Below are 17,125 nucleotides of genomic sequence, written 5' to 3'. Positions count from 1 at the left end.
CTTTCCTCTTTGGTAACCATGTATTTATTTTCTGCGTCTGTGAGTCTCTTTCTTAAACCCATCTCTTCCTGAATGGATGAAAGTCACCACTCTAGAATGTTTATGTTCTTAAGATCTTCATGTAATGTCAAGGGCTTCTCTTTAATTGTGAGAAAATTTGTACTTGATTGCTGCAAACATTAACATGCTGGGGAAAAAAAAAATTATTTGTGAACCAATACAATGTCCGTGTCCTGACACTGTCCCCTTTTACTAGTTGTATATACACAGGAGAACAAACTGCTCCTGGCTCTACAGAAAACAGCACAGACGTGAGAATCATCACACGGAGACTGTCTATTGATTTTTAACTTTTTGAATCTATCGACAAGCATGCTACCCTCCCCCTGCCCCACCTCTTCTCGCCAGCGCTGCCTGCAGACAGCGTGTCCTGGGGGTGGACAGGAAGTGGCGCTCTGACCATGCTGCTCCGTGTTCCTGAACTGAGTGACGGAAAAGGAGCTGATGCCCGTTTTGGTCAGGGGAACAAAGGGGACTCATTTATATAAATGAGCCAAACCCTCCTCCATTAAACACAGCATCTATAGCTGGTAAGTCAAGGGACTTTTCCTGGTGGTCCAGTGGCTAAGACTTCACACTCCCAATGCAAGGGTGGGTGTTGGTGGTTGGGGGGCGGTGGAGGGGGCAGTGGTCGGGTTCAATCTCTGGTCAGGGAACCAGATCCCATATGCCGCAACTAAAAACCCTGCATGTAGTAACTAAAAAGTCCTGCATACCACAATGGAGATCAAAGATCTCACATGCTACAACTAAGACCAGGCACAGCCAAAGAAATAAATTAAAAATAAAGAAATATAAAAATGACAGGTGTTATATGACCCACAGTGGTGATCACCAAAGTAACTAGAAGACAGAGATCGAGTTGGTTGTCTTTGAGGGTAAAAGCCTAGAGAATTGGCTGGGAGGGTGTAGAAGAGAGCAAGGGACTTCTTTTCTTTAAAAACTTTTCTGGATTGTTTATTTTTTTTACTTGAGCCAAATGCACATGTTAATATAATGAAAATGAAACAAACTTAAAAAAAAATCTACTTCTCTCCCATCCCTACAGTTTTACAGAAACTAAGAAATCCTGATTCTGGGGAAAACAAGAATTTGTAGTGTGAAAAAGATCTACAGGTGATTTGGTTGCTCGTTAGAGGTTAAGTCTTATTGGTCTGCTTGGGTGATGAGGGGCTTGTGGAGAATGGCATGCAATTTTCTTGGTTTTGAATCTTTCTTTTTTCAGAATATTTCACAGGATGTGTGTCTTATGAAACACTGGAGATGCAGACCGTTTGAAAATGTACATCATTCTCTTGAGCAGGAGGAAGGGGGGAGAACGTTGCAGTTGGAAGAAACCGTGACTTGTTCGTTTAGTTTTCATGATTCCTAAGCCCCCAGCACTGAGGCCAGAACTTAAGACTTCTTTTCTCAGGAGATGGACAGGTCACACGAACCCACTGTCCGTCCCTTGATGGCTCATCTTGTTAAAAAATGTGCAAAGAGAGCCGGTCCAGGTTTGGGCAAAGCTGCCAGGGCCCAGGCAGGCCTCTTGCTCATGAAGTGAGCTCTATGAGATGAGGCTCTGGCAAAGTTAGCCTCACGAGCTCTCTGGTAGCTGGAGGCTGGACAGACAGTTTTGAACAGAGAATGCCAGAGTGGGCCCAGTCAGAGTGAGTAATGAAGTGAGGACTCTCCAGGTCAAGGGGTTTGGAATTTCTGAGCAAGAAGAATCTGAATGACGATCGTTCCCTTGTAGCCTAGCTGTCCAGTGGGTAATGACACACTCTTCAGCAAGGCGCCACCCAGCCTCTGCCGGAGTGGGGTCCCTGATCATGGTTCCAGCAGAGGCTCTGAGGGACGTTTTGATGATTATCCATGATGACAATGTCTCCCCCTGGAAAGGCATTGACGGGTGGTAGACACGCCTTTGGATGAAGAATCAGAACTTCGGGATTCTACAGTGGGCCACAGGGCACTTGAAGAGAGAAGGTCTGATAAATGCTACAGCCCCTAGCAAGGCCTTCCAAGTCAACAGGTAACAAACAGTCTATTGCCTGCAAAAGTAGCTTCACAATATGTCTTCTGGTGGCCCCCACACATTGCCCTCTGTGTTTCCCCTGTGTGCAAATTCTGAAACGAACCACGTTCCAGTCAGGCCCAGCTCTGCTCCCTGTGCGTGTGTGTTCACGCTAAGTCACTTCAGTCTTGTCTGACTCTTTGCAACCCTGTGGACTGTAGCTCTCCGGGCTCCTCTATCCGTGGGGATTCTCCAGGCAAGAATACTGGAGTGGGTTGCTATGCCCTTATCCAAGGGATCTTCCCCACCCAGGGATTGAACCCAAGTCTCTTAAGTCTTCTGCTTTGGGAGGCAGGTTCTTGACCACTAGCGCCACCAGGGAAGACTCTGCTCCTCGTTTGCTTATGGCCTTTTCTTTCTGTTCCTTAGTCTATTCATCTGTAAAATGGGAATGGGGAGGGGGATGAATCAGTCAATCTTTAATATCCCTTCCAGCCCTGATATCCCAGGCTTTTGTGTTCTCCAAAGGTGAGGAATGTTCTGGGACAACCCCAGTTTCCAGCAGGTGAGATAGCTCTTGAAAGCAGGCAAGGATGAGGTGCAAAGCATGTTTATAGACACCCCTGTTCCTTTCCAGATAGAGATAGATTTCTCTTTCTCGGGAAGGGGAAAGCTGCTAGTCACAAAAGCACAGGAACAAACACATACTTCTTAGCAAATCCTCAATTTCCCCCAGAAGTGCTCGGCTGCCTGGGGGGAGCTGGCTCTCTGCTGACCCAGATAAGCAGACCCAGGCTCTGATGTGGCTGTGAGACACTTCAAGGTGCCTCTCTCCGCAGGACGTCGGGAGGCTGGGCGGCCCCGTCCAAACACAAACACGCCAGCAGTAGCGTCCCTACCTAGACAGATGCGAACACAAAAGAGACTTTGCAGCTAATAAGATCCTCTGGTGTTTGTAGCTCTAAGCAGGTAAGGTCATTAGAACCGTTCTTTATAATACATTTTTTTCCCTCCTCATTCTGATGGAGTAAAAATAGGCTGAAGGAACTGATTTTATTTCCCATTTAAGTTAGTTCAATGGAAGGTAGAGTTTTTTTTTTTTTGCCTGTGTGTGTGTTTCTGTGCAAGGGATGGGGGAGGCCTGGGGGAAGGAGAGTTTTGAGATGATGCTATTGGGTCCCTTGGTTAAAGAAGAAAAATGTCGGGCTTGAAATGGTTTCCTCTGGGGGCTGTTTGTGGAATCAAAACGCCTCTCCGGTTTGCAGTTCTGAAACCCACTACTGTGACTAAAAAAAAAGATGACTTTCAATTTAGAGGGGAAAAATGCTGTAGCTCCTGGAGTCCCCACTCGGCTGAGGAAAATGCCCCCGGATGAAGTGAATGCCGCGGATTTGGATTTCAAACACCAGCATTGATCTCAGCATCGATTGGGGTGGTGTGGCTGGTCTCCTGTTAGCGCCAAGCCCCGCCTTGTCCCCCAGGGGAAGAGGATTGATCGCAGGGTGTAGCCGTGAGGCCAGGATGGAAGAGAAGGACAAAGGGAGCCAGTCCCATGATGAGGGAAGGACCCCAACATGCTCTCCCAGTAAACTGAAATTCTGCAATCAAAGTCTCACCCTTGGCAACTCCCATCCTCCTGTACTTTATCAACACTTTTCTCCTGGGAAGGCTCAGTGCTTTGAAGGATGCTCGGGTTAAATTGCTATTTACACCACCACCAGGAGAAGGGCGTGTGGATAAACGATCATGCCTCGTCCCTCCTGTTCCTGGGACCCTGTGCCTACGAGGTTTCTTGGTCTGTGAAGACCCACTGTAGGACTTCACTCTGCCCGCTTGATTCTAGAGCGGTAGACTAATGAATCGTTAATTCACCCAGCACATTTTTACTGGACGTCTACCATAAGTCGGGAGCTTAGGATGGCTTTGAACAAAATAGACACAGATCTCTGTCCTTGTGAATCTTCCGTGCCAGTGAGGGAAGATGGGTGATAAACAATAAACATGAGGTTGAAAATTATCGTATGCTTTAAGGTGATGACTGCTATGGAACAGGCACAGGAGAGCATGGGGAGCTGGGAGGACAGAGCTGGGGGTGCTCTGCAGCTGGGTGAGGAATCACCTCCTTGGTGAGGAGGTGATACTTATGCAAAGACTGTAGCGAGGGGAGGACTTGGGCCATACAGATGCGCAGAGCTAGAGATTTCAGGCAGAAAGAACTGTGAAGTACAATCCTCCTAAGGAGGCCAGTGTGACTACATCAGGGTGTATGTGGGTGGCTGAGGGTGAGTAATGGATAGTCAGGGAAGTCCTGGGCTCTCAACCCTGTAGGGAGTTATTGACCACTGTAATACCTTTGGCTTTTATTCTGAGATGAACAGGATTCTGTTCATCTGTTCAGGAGCTGTAAGAGAATCTTGAATAGAGGAATGGCAAGATCTGATTTAGATTTGTTAAGGAGAACTCTGGTCGCTGTGTTGGGAAGAGAAGGCAAGAGTGGTGAGCAGGGAGACAGGTGGAGGAGAAGAGAGATGAAGGAGGCAGCAGAGGCAGAGGTGGTGAGAAGTTGTCCGTCTCCAGATGTAACCTGGAGATGAAGTCAAAGAGTTTTCCTGCTAGATTAGTAGTATCCGAGGGTTTGGGTCTTCAGTCCTGCAAGGAGAAATCAGGAGTTCTGTGTTAGGCATGTTGAGTCTTGAGATGTCAGTTATAAACATCCAAGAGGAAATGTTGAGTTCAAGTCTAAAGTCATTTTGGAGGGGAATCGCTGAGCTTTAAATATAAATTTGGAAGTGGATTGCATACATGTGATATTTAAATGCTGTGAGACTGGGTGTGATCACCAAGGGAGTGAGTAAAGATGCAAAGAGGACAGGTCGGCGCACTCTTGGGAACAGAGCCCTGGGAGAACAACATTAAGAGGCTGAGAAGGGGGGAAGACCAGCAAGGGAGGCTGAGAGAGCCTCCTGAGAATAGGAGTGAGTTGGGTTCTTGGAGCCAGGTAAGGAAACGTATCAAAACCAGCTGGTTCAAGTGCTCTGAGGAGGTCAGGAAAGATGAGGACTGAGACATCATCCTTCTTTCTAGCAACATGAGGCCCCTAGTGACCTGATTAAAAGTTGTTTCAGAGGAGTAGTACAGGCAAGCACTGAACTGGCTAAACTCTAAGAGAAAATGAGAGGAGAGGAATTACTAACAATGTAGAAAGCCCACTTATGCAAAAATCAGCTCAAAACAGACTGACGGCTGGAATGTTAGACCTGAAACGATAAACTCCTGGGAGAAAATGGACAAGCTCCCTGACATCTGTCTTGGGAATGGTTTTTTTTTTTTTTGATTTGATAACTAAAGCCAAAATAAACAAGTGGGACTACATCCAGCTAAAAGCCTTCTACACAGCAAAGGAAACCATCAACAGATGGAAAGGCAACCAAAGGAATAGGAGAAAATATTTGCAAATCATGTGTCTAATCAGGGATTAATATATCACTCAGCAAAAATCAAACGATTCAATTTTTAAGATGATCAGAAGAACTGAATATGTATATATAGTTTCCAAAGAGGACATACACATGGCCAATAGGTACGTGAGACTCAGCCTCACTAATCACCACTATAGTGAGAGTTTACCTCACACCTGCTACAATGGCTATCATTTAAGAGGCAAAAGATAAGTGTTGGCAAGAATGCGAAGGAAAGGAAATCCTTGTGTGCTGTGGGTGGAATGTAAACTGGCATAGCCACTATGGAGCACAGCGTGGAGATTCCTCAAGAGATTAAAAATAGAACCACCGTGGGATCTAGCGATTCCCTCTGGGTATATATCTGAAGGAAATGAAATCAGTGTCTCAAAGTGATATCTGCGTTCCCGTGTTCCCTGTGGCATTGTTTATGATAGTCAAGACAGGAAAGCAACCTGAGTGTCTATCAGTGGATAAGTGGGTTAAGAAGCTGTGACATATACATATGTTTATGCACATATATATAAAATGGAGTACTGTTCAGTCATAAAACCCAAGAAAATTACGCCACTTTTCACAACATGAATGGACCTTAAGAGCATTATGTCATTAAGTGAAACAAGCCAGGCAGAGGAAGACAAATGACCTTACATGTGGAATCTAAAGAACAAAACTCAAAAACAGATTACTGGTTGCCAGAAGTGGAGGGTGAAGGATGGCAAAAAAGGATTGAAGGTAATAAGAAAGTACAGACTTCCAGTTTATAAGATAAATAAGTTTTGTGGATACAAGGTATGGCATGCTGACTATAGTTAACTGAATTGCATATTTGAACTGTTCAAAAGTTTCTAAAAGAATAAATCTTAACAGTTGTCATCACAAGAAAAAAATGTATCTATGTGAGGTGATGGATTTTCACTCTTTGTGATAATCATTTCACGATATATACATTTATCAAATCATTATGTTGTATGCCTTAAACTAACACAGTATTATATATCAATCAAATCTCAATAAAACTGGAAGAAAGAAATTGCTTTGAATGGATTTGATGCAGAGGAAAGCAAAGAAATGAAACAGCAACTAGCAAAAGAACTAGGGCCAGGACTTCCCTGGTGGCCTAGTGGTTAAGAATCTGCCTTGCAATGCAGGGAATGCAGGTTCAATCCCTGGTCAGGGAACGAAGATCCCCATGCTGTGGAACGATTAAGCCCTTGAACCACAACTAGAGGGTCTTTTCACTGTAATGAAAGACCCTGTCGGACGCAATGAAGATCCTGCATGCCGCAACTAAGATCCGAGGGGCCAAATAAATAAGTGTGAAACATAAAGAAATATGGCCAAGGTAAATTTTTGTTTGCCTTGTATTGGTTTTGGTTTTGTTCAATTTAGTTTCTTTTGTTTGTTCGTTTTTTTGAAATATTTAAAGGCATTAGGTGTGTGTGTGTGTGCGCGTGTGTGTGTATAAGAACACAACATGAGATCTACCTTCTTAGATTTCTAGGCATACAATACAGTATTGTTATCTATAGGTACAGTGTTAAACAGCAGAGCTCTAGAATTGATGTATCTGGCAAAAACTGAAAGAGTTTAGCGACTCCCCATTTTCCCCTACCTCAGTCCCTGGCAACCATCATTTTATTCTTTGTTTTTATGAATTTGGCTACTTTTGATACCTCATGTATAAGTGAAATCATGCAGGGTTTATTCCTCTGTGACTGACTTACTTCACTAAGTATATGTCCTACAGGTTTATCTGCGTTGTCACATATGGTGGGATTGCCTTCTTTTTTTTTCTTTAAGGTTGAATAATATTCCAATGTATTTGTCAATCATATTTTTAAAATCCATTCATCTGTCACTGGATATTTAGATTGTTTTCACATCCTGGCTACTGTGAACAGGCTCCCAAATTCTGTGTACTTCAAAGAACCTGGGATTGGGTTTGGTTTAGTTTTCCCATGGGAGAAATATAGCACTCCTCAGTCAACTAGCCAATATGCGCAATATTGTCATACCCAGCACTGCCCTGGGTTTCCCTGGTGGCTCAGTGGTAAAAAATCTACCCTCCAGGGAAGGGAACAGCAGCCAAAAGCAGGTGCCTACAACCAGCGGGCTTGTGCCCTGGCCTTGCAGTTGCTGTCTCTCAGATCTTGACCTCCTCCCCAGGCTTTCTGTAGGACAGGAGTAGAGGCAAATAGAGCTGGGTGTGAGCCTGCCTTTTATCCCCCCAATAAAAAAAAAGGAGCCGAAGGAGCCCCACGTGCTCTGGGAGCACCATCGGCTCCCTTGGCTCTCCTCTGCTGCCCACTTGGCACAACATTTCAATACAGAGTCTAGAGTGGCAGCTACGATCAGCAGCGCTTATTCAGGGGACAACTGCAAAAGAGGACTGTGCGGGTGTCTCCAGACTTGCTGGTGGATTCATGGTGTTGGAGGAGGGCAAGTGTGATAAACTGAGGAGGTGAGCGATGCATCTGATATCGGAGGACTGGATCATCGGGGAAGATGACAGCAGACGTCCCCAAGGTCACTGTTTGCTTACCTAGCTTCAAAATGTTCTGTGGGAGCTGCATAGACTAAGCCTGCTTTATCTTCCCAAACATGAAACGCTAGGTAAGACACGTGTCAAATGAAAATAGCCTTTTTAGTCAATATTTTGAAAAATTTGACAGCGAGTCAAATCTCAAGAGCCTATTTCCTGTGTTTTGTTTACTTCGTTTGAGGGTGAGGGACAATTTACCAATGATTATTTTGTAGCAAACATCAGTCTTGATTATAAGGAAGCATAGCACAGCCGGCTCTCGGCTTCCTGTCCAGCCATAAAGGAGCAACGTCTTACACGTCCACGTCTTCTGCTTCAAACGTGGATCAGCACCCAAACTTCCCCTGGAAGTCAGAGGGCAGCTCTTTGTTCTCAGCTCTGCACTGGTCCCATCCTTCTCTCTGCTTACTCACTTTCTTGGTTGATGGCTCTGTCTCCGTTTGTTCTGGCTTGGCAAGGAGTCGCCAGATTAATACAATCTGTTGGGAGGGGGCTGTTGGGAGGCTCTTACCATCCAGGAAAGATGACAAAGGTCTAACCCAGGGCAGTGGGAATGGGAATGGATATATGGGCTGGAAGAAGGGGTGTCAAGGTGACAGCTAAGATGCTCACTTGGAGGACTGGGTGGATGGTGAAACCTGTAACCAGTGCAGGAAGAGAAATGGCCCTCTTCTGAAACTGTTGGGTTGAAAGTACCTGGTTGAAGGACATCCAGGTAGAGATTTCATAGACAACTGCTTTTGCAAGTCTGGGATTCAGGAGTGACAATGACAGATAGTGTCGAAAATGTGATTCCACCAGCATTTATATTCATGTTTGATGGAGTTCCAACCCATTGCCTCTTACTCCCTACAAAGTTTCCCATGTCATATCAATAACCAAGGAAATTAATTTTGATTTCAGTTTCTTAAATCTCATGTTTAATTTTTTCTGCCAGAGACGGCAGTGACAAAACAACCTATTGCTGGTCATAAAAAGAACTGAGGATATGGAACTGGAGGAACTCAAGCACATGGAAGAGCCATACTGGTGCCCAGTCCAAACTTCCGGGAGCCATAGGCCTTCAGGGTAGCTCTGTCCTTCTAGCTGACCCTCTCTGGCAGAACTGGGTGTCTTGAAGGTTTGGGAAGAAGTAGACCTATAGCAATTTTATCAACTTACTACATGACCATGCATTTTCTACACAGACAATAGATTCTCAGTGCATCTGGCCCAGAGCGCCTTGGTGATAAAATGAGTGAACACCAGAGTCATTGGAGAGATAGTAAAAATCATCCTGGCAGTCAGGAAGGGCTAGGAAGGGCTAGAGAGCAAGCAAGAGCATGCTGCCTTGGTAATGTGGTTGCCCAGAGCGGCTCTGTGACCCAGCGGCTCCAACGTATTGGGAAGCTGGAAAGCTGGAGACCCCAGCGTTGCTGTCTTTCTTGAGCCAGAGCACGCCGGCAGCTGAGAAACCACACTTCTCTTGTCTTTTCAGCCAAACTATGCTTTGGTCCATGCTGTCACTCCCTCCTCCTGATTAGATGCCCGGAGTCCCTCTGCCACCTGCCACTCGGCGAGACCAGTCCAGCTGCTCTGACGTGGGAGAGAGATGGGGAAGGCTGAGCTCTCCCAGCCCGGGAGGAGGTCACAGAGCAGATGAGCGCCCCAGAGATGAGAAGAATCAACTGCTGGGAAGGGAAAGAGAGCTGCCTTTTCTAGAGAGCTGAAGGGTTTAGGAAGGGTCATCGCTGGTCACTGTCATCGTGGTTAGTTTGCAGACACTTCATAAAAGCTATGGAGACTTAATATATGAATTAGAGATGCAAGTGCCCATCTGATGGAGTTGGTTTGAAGGTTAAATGAGAGAATGCGAGGAAGTCGCATAGTACCTGGTATTTAATAAATGCTTAATTATGTGGTAGTAGTCACCATCATTTGAGGTATAGGGAAGTGGTTGAGCTCACACCCAGTTTAGTGTTAGAATCCCAGCTTTACCACTTAACAGCTATGAACACGTGCATGCCTGCTAAGTTGCTTCAGTCATCTGACTCTTTGCAACCCTATGGACTGTAGCCCACTAGGCTCCTCTGTCCATGGGATTCACCAGGCAAGAATACTGGAGTGGGTTGCCACTTCCTCCTTCAGGGGATCTTCCTGACCCAGGGATTGAACCCGTGTCTCTTACGTCTCCTGCATCAGTAGGTGGGTTCTTTAAAATTAGCACTACCCTAGGAGGCCCAGGAGACACAGAGCACCTTACTTAACTTTCTAAAGACACAAGTTGACGATCTCTAAAATTGGGTTAACAGTGTCTATCCCAGGAGTTATTGTGAGTCTTACAATCAGATAAATGAAGTAAAAGGCTTTGTTTTGTGGTGGCATTAGTATTATTTTTGGAAAAACCGGAACATAGGGCTCTTTGCACGCCTCATACTTTCAGAGACAATATCCTTTGATAGAGTCAAGAGCGGGTTCTGACCGGACAATACCCAGGTCTCCAACTTACAGTAAATCTAAGATATGCATTAAGTTACAGTGGGTTTGGCAAATCTTTTCTATAAAGGGCCAGAGACTAAATACTTCTAGGCTTCATGGGCCATACAGTCTGCGTCCAAACTCCTCAGCTCTACAACTGTAGGGCCGACAACTGCCATAAACAATATGTTAAGCAAATGAGAATGGCTGCGACTGTGGCCCCATAAAACTTGATTTACAGAGACAAGCAGTGGGCCCAGTTTAGCCTGTGGTCAGGTTGCTGGCTCCTGACTTACACAAATGTGCAGAGCTCACCTCACAAGCAGGTGCTTGTTGATGTGGCAAAATTAAAGGAAAAGTCAGTAAGGATTTCACCCCTTCCATTACCCATAAGGTGTTAAATACCAGAAATTCTACTATTAGAAAGTCATTCCTTTGAATTAAGCATTAGTCCATGGAGAAAGGAGAGAAGCTTAACAAAATGCAGTTTCAAAGACTCATAGATAAAGATCAAGCTCTAACTCGAACTGGAATATTATATACTTTTTGAACTGATTTGCCTTGGCTTTGTTGGGAGGTACCAAGCACTTGGAGGGAGGAGAAGTAAAAATGGGAAGAGGGAAGGGAAAAGTGAACAGGTTTAATTAGGACTTTTTCTCAAGTCTTTCAGATCAAGACAGATGCCTTCTGCATTCCAAGCCCAGATTTCTTCATCACAAAGAGCAAACCAAAAGAGCAGGTCCTTCCCTGCTTTCAACAATTCCTAAAGCTGGAATCCGGAGTTTTTCATCTCTTAGAATGATAAGTGAATCGCTTTGCCATACGCCTGAAACTGACACAGCATTGTAAATCAACTGTACTTCAATTTAAAAGAAGAGAAAAACTAATGAAATAACTGAGCAAGGGGGCAGTCGCCTTCCTGGGCTCCAGGTTTGGTGCACAGAGGGCCTTCTCATCTTTTCCCAATTCCGCCACTCTCTCCGCGCCACCCCCACCCCCCCCCCACACCCTCACCCAGTGAGAGCCAACTTCTTACCCAGAACTGGGAGAAAGAGTCAGAATTCAGGGTAGGCCTGGGGGGAGGGGGAAGTCTATTTTGATGTAAGGTTAAAGTGATGTTAGGGGCAAAATATGGAACTCATTTGTGGATCCAGTGAGGGCTGCTGGCTGTCGATTAAGCCTTGCGGCATGGGGAAGAGTGGGCAGTGGCGACAGCCTCTATCTGGGTGATTGGGCAGCAAAGCTGTGTATTTGTGGGGATCACTGGGTCCAAGAAGCTTTAATCCGTTTCCCTCCCCCAAGGGCAGCTGCAGACAAAATCCTATAGATCCAGAATGAGAAGGCCATTCCTGAGTTGCCACAGGACTGTTCCACCCCTCACCCCTCAGATGGCCCCTTATCCTATCACAGACCTGTCCTCACCACGCTTCCCAACGCCACGTGCTCTCTGGACACCCACATCTGGAGTCTCCTTTCACATTCACCTTCCCAGGACCACCTGGCCCTTTAATGGAGGCTTCATCTGACCCCTCCAGAACGTATCCATCCCTCTTTTCCAGGGGCCTTAAGCAGCTAGAGGGCACATACGCCTCCATGAATCTACCCCTCCTCCACCACGACCCCATGAACCTCATATTACCCAACAGCAAAGCATCTGTAGGTAGGTGCTCAATGAATGTTTGTAGAATTAATTTACAATTGACAACTACTGTGCATACATCACATGAACGATCACCGTGCTGCACTACGCTCACAGGAAGGGCAGAGAGGAGCATGGAGAAAGGACAGGAAGCAGACTGGACTAACTACCAGCCCCTCCCCCTGTCCCCAGCCCTGTGAAAGTGAAAGTGAAGTTGCTCAATCCTGTCCAACTCTTAGCGACCCCATGGACTACAGCCTACCAGGCTCCTTCATCCATGGGATTTTCCAGGCAAGAGTACTGGAGTGGGGTGCCATTGCCTATCCAGGGGATCTTCCCAACCCAGGGATTGAACCCGGGTCTCCCGCATTGGAGGCATACGCTTTACCCTCTAAGAGAGTGGTGAATTCTAAGAGGGAAGCAGGATTAAACATACCTCTAGACTCCTGGGAGCTCTGAATCCTTCTATATGGATTTGCTGCTGCCCCCAGCTTTTGTAGCTTAGAAAACCCATCTGACATTTCAGGTTGGTTGAAGTAGAAGTGGAGATGATTCAGCAAATCTAGTTCAGTTGTTTTTGTTTAACTTTTTAATCCATAGTGCAAATGTGTGCTAAGAATGTGTTAATTCCTGCGTACCCAAGTAAAGTGATGAGAAAACATTCTGGGAGTCTGTCATTGCATTGAAGAGATTCTTCCAGATTGGGCCTCCCACCATCCCTGCCCTCCCTCCCCCCGCCCACGCAGGGCACTGACTCCTCTACATGATACAGTGGCACCTGTGTGGGCACCAAGAAGTTCCCACAGTGCGTCACGTCTCCAAGGGAACAGGAAGGGCCCCAAGGGATGGTGAGAGACACCGAGGGTGCCAGGGCGGCATGGTCAGGCTGGGCTTTCCTTGGCCCCTGGTGGCAGGTGGAGTGGTACAAAGGTCTTAGACCTTGGGTACAAGTGAGCTCAAGAGGATATGAGACGAGACACAAAGAGTTGTCCAGTGTACGGAAACTCCCTGCCGAAAGTGTGGTGACTCACCAAAATGTGTTAATACTTTCTAGTCATGCTCCATTGCAGAAGTAGATTTTATTTTTATTCAATAATTCCTTTCTTCATTCCTTCATTAACCAATTCATGTACCTCCTAAATGCCAAGCACTGTGATAAACAGAAATAGCCCTGGCTTCCTGGAGCAATGGTAGCACCTTCTTTACCTTATAAGGAAGCACCTTTTATAAGCACCTAATGCAACCCCAGCCTCCTCCCTGGCTCTCCACTCCTCCTGACACTGCACCCCATCTGCTTGGACCAGTCACCACAAATCTCACACTGCAGGGCTCTGAGACTGTGAGGTGGCCGTAGAAGAGAATGTGTCTCTTCCAAGGGGGAAATCTGGCCTATACCCTAAACACTTCTTTGTGCTATTTCTTATCCCTCCATCAGAGTCATCACTCCAGGGCCATTCAGACCCAGAACAGGGCTGAGAGCTCGCTGGAGTCCAGAGTGGGATCCTCCACTCTTAAAGTCCAGGAGCAAAGGAAGCTACAGAAGCTTGGACATGCCTGTGTCTTCAAATTTGGAGGTTGTCAGTTGAGAAGGGTCCCAAATCATTTCTTATGGGCTAAGAGGAGACAGGAAACTAGTAACGCTTTGTATTTGTGTTTCATCCATTCATTACATCATTTGATTATGGCTTACCAGGGCTTCCTCGGCTCTGAGGGTAAATCTGCCTGCAAGGCAGGAGACCTGGGTTCGATCCCTGGGTCAGGAAGATCCCCTGGAGAAGGAAACAGCAACCCACTCCAGTATTCTTGCCTGGGAAATCCCATGGACAGAGGAGCCTGACAGGCTACAGTCCACGGCGTTGCAAAGAGTCGGATATGACTGAGCAGGGAACACTTTCACTTTCACCATGACCATGACAGCATATAATTATTTTCATTTTACAGACATGTAGACTGAGGCCAGGAGATTAAATAGCTTGCTGAAGGTCACACAGGCAGTAAGAGGTAGTTCCAGGGCTAGACCCATATGTTCAGGTGAATATAACCTTGGTCTTGTCCTGTGACTCAGCCTGCCCAGGCGGTCGTCCTTCAGCCACTGACCTATGTGCCCAGCGTTGGCAGCGAATCACCCTCACTCACCGTATGGGACACAGTGGGCCTTAGGACCCAGGGGTTTCCCTCAAGGTACTTTAGCTGAGTATTGTCAGTGGGCAACATGCCCATGCCCTCCCCTGCCCTCCATCCAGCGCCCTCCTCCTGCACCCAGCACAGTGCCAACTCACTCCCGGTAAATTCAGTGCTTTTCCATTTCAGTGAGCTCAGCCTTTACTTTGATTTGGGTGGAAGCAGCCGCAGGTGCCTCAAGTTATCATGTGGTCTCGTCTCTCCCTGCAATGTCATCCATGTTTACTTGCTGCTCTGGACTTTCGATTCTGTCAGGATGCCAATAGGCTGGGCCGCCAGGCACCACAGCTGACAGTCAAATCTGTGATGCTGAATCCTTCTTCTGGAAAAAAGGGCTAAAGAGGTTAATACACTCAAGTCGGGATAAACACACCAGCTGTTAGAGTTTCTAATATTTAATATCATTATCAACTAAATAACTCAGGAAGAAATCACACACACGCACACAGCACAAAAACCCGCAGCAGCCGTCCGCTGCATCTACAGTGGTTAAAGAGAATATTAATAAATTATCTTAAAAGCCTCCACAATTGAGTAATGGCCAGGATACAATTAAGACAATATTTGCATGTTGCCTGCTCTGCCTCTGCCCACACACCCCCTCCCCCATTAACAAGTCAGCCCTGGAGAGAGGAATTTGGGGGAGCAGAAGGAGACAGGAAAATGTATCAACAGTTTCAGGTTTCCCTTTTGGTTGGAGAGGATCTCAGCTCCGATAACCTTTGCTTTTTGCTTTTGTTTTCAGTGGGAAGATTTCAGATAGATCTCCAGCTATTAAAATGGATCTCCACGTTACCTACCTACAGAACACAAGAAGGAAGATGGGGGGAAGGAAAAAAAGTGGATTTGGACAAACATCGCATGAATAACGAGTTTTGGGGGTGATGGATTATTGAACTGACTGACCAGTGAACGGTGCTTTGCTGTTGCTGACTCTTCAGTCCACTTGGTGCGCAGATACCAGCCAGAGTGACGAGCATCTATTTTTCTCTTGTAGTTCTAGCTTCCTGATTCCCCGAACGCTCACATGAAGGTTGAGCAGGACAGAATTTTAAAAGCCTGTTAACTGTGTCAGGAAATTGCAAGTCCACCTATTTTTTTTTTTTTTTGCCCAAGCTCACTGGCTGCTTTTCACCTGGGCTCAAGGAACAGAAAATGATGATCATTGCATTTGGGGGAAAAAAATGAACATGGGCTAATTTTTTTTTTAAGGCTCCAACAAAATGTTTTCCAGGTCACAAAACACTGAGCAAAATGAGCTCCATATCTAGTTTATGTTGGATATTATAAGCGAAGCTGGTCTCAGCGACTCTGTTAAGGTTCCATGAGCATTTTTTGAGATAAAGCCTTCATTTCAAGGGGCCAGGCTTGAGCCATTTCCCTTCTCATCAAGCAAAAACCTGGCATCCTGTTTGTCTGTCCAGATGTATTTTTGTTTGGGTTTTTACACTGTTTGATTGAGATCAAGTCATGAATTTCTGCTCTCCGGATGGGCAGAGGAATGACGATTTATGGAGTCTGAGGATGTAGTTGTTTAGCTCAAAAGCACAGCCAGATGAATTTGGGGGCGAGGAAAGGCTGCACTGTACGGCCGCCATGGCCAATAGCTGGAGCAGTTTCTCTTTTACCAACTTTTGAAAACCCAAACGGGAAAACAGTTTTAAAACTTTCCGCTACTTGCAGCTGTATGGGCGACATCGATGGGATGGAAAGAATCCCAATAATTTCAGGGGGACCTCTAATAAGGCTTGCATAGTAGTTTTCTGTCATCTGGTATCTGGGCTGCCGAGGCGTTTGGACGGTCCACACACGTTCTGGTTGATGCTGGGATTGGAGGGCACGAAAATGACCCCTGTCCAGATACCTCTGCCTCTGGGTCCTTGATCAACTTCCAATGGCTCAGTGCCTCCTTTGCCCACTCAGGCATCCTCTCCATGTCTGGCCAGGTCCCTGGGTTCTTCAGATGAATTTTTCAAGCGTGTAGGAAAAAAAGAAAAAGAAGCCCGGTAGCAGGGATGAAGGCAAGAGTGATGGGCCTCCCTACCTGGGAGACCAAGTGAAAGGCAGGGGTGTCTCAGGGTGGTCAGTACTGGGGTGGGGGTGCCGACTCCCAGCTTCTCGCCATTGAGCACCCTCTCCTCTCATCCCAGGGCTTATTGGAACATGGACTGAAGTTTAGATATTTGATTTTTTTTTTTTTTCTATTTCTGTTCAGAGGCATCTGGATTGGAGAGGAGACCAAAATTACTGCTAGAGTCATAAGTATGAAGGCGAGGAAGGGACTGAATAGGAAAATGGTAGCAGGGAGAAAAAAAAGAAGAAGGTGGGGGAGAGAAAAGGGAGAAAGGAGAAACAGAAGGGAGCGGGAGGGGAGGAGGGCAGGATGGGTGCAAAGAGGGAGAAGGAGGAAAACCAAGTCCGGCTCCTTTCTTTATTTTTCTTTTTTGTATAGACACATGTTTTTTCTCTCTTTTTTTTAGCTTTTTATTTTGTATTGGAGTATAGTCGATTAACAACGCTGTGATAGTTTTAGGTGGACAGCAAAGGGACCCAGCCACACATGTACAAGAATATGTTGTCCCTCAGATTCATTCCTCTACCATCCAGACTGGAACATACATTGAGCAGAGTTCCCTGTGCTACACAGTAGATTCTTGCTGGTTATCCATTTTAAATATAGCTGTGTGACCATGTCCATCCCCAACTCCCTAACTATCCCTTCCCCCGACCCCACCCTTGGCAACCATAAGTATGTTTTCTAAGTCTCTGAATCAGTTTCTATTTTG

The 17,125-nt window shown here is 46.1% G+C and overlaps 1 long non-coding RNA gene across 4 annotated transcripts; it reads left to right on the top strand.

Annotated features, from left to right (window-relative positions):
• The first annotated feature begins 247 nt into the window (after positions 1-247).
• On the top strand, positions 248-16,713 carry LOC113906889. Of its 4 annotated transcripts, XR_003515021.1 has the most exons (5): positions 687-2,077; positions 2,899-3,028; positions 9,540-9,810; positions 11,182-12,179; positions 15,085-16,713. It is a non-coding gene; the product is annotated as an uncharacterized LOC113906889 (long non-coding RNA). The 4 variants fall into 4 exon arrangements; XR_003515019.1 differs by lacking the exons at positions 11,182-12,179; positions 15,085-16,713 and adding an exon at positions 248-590 and having other exon boundaries at positions 1,109-2,077; positions 9,540-9,960; XR_003515020.1 differs by lacking the exon at positions 15,085-16,713 and having other exon boundaries at positions 11,182-12,418.
• The last annotated feature ends 412 nt before the right edge of the window (positions 16,714-17,125 follow it).

This window comes from Bos indicus x Bos taurus, chromosome 16 (genome assembly GCF_003369695.1).
Source record: "Bos indicus x Bos taurus breed Angus x Brahman F1 hybrid chromosome 16, Bos_hybrid_MaternalHap_v2.0, whole genome shotgun sequence".
In the NCBI taxonomy this organism is placed as follows: Eukaryota; Metazoa; Chordata; class Mammalia; order Artiodactyla; family Bovidae; genus Bos; species Bos indicus x Bos taurus.
This window is presented reverse-complemented; position numbering and strand designations above follow the sequence as displayed.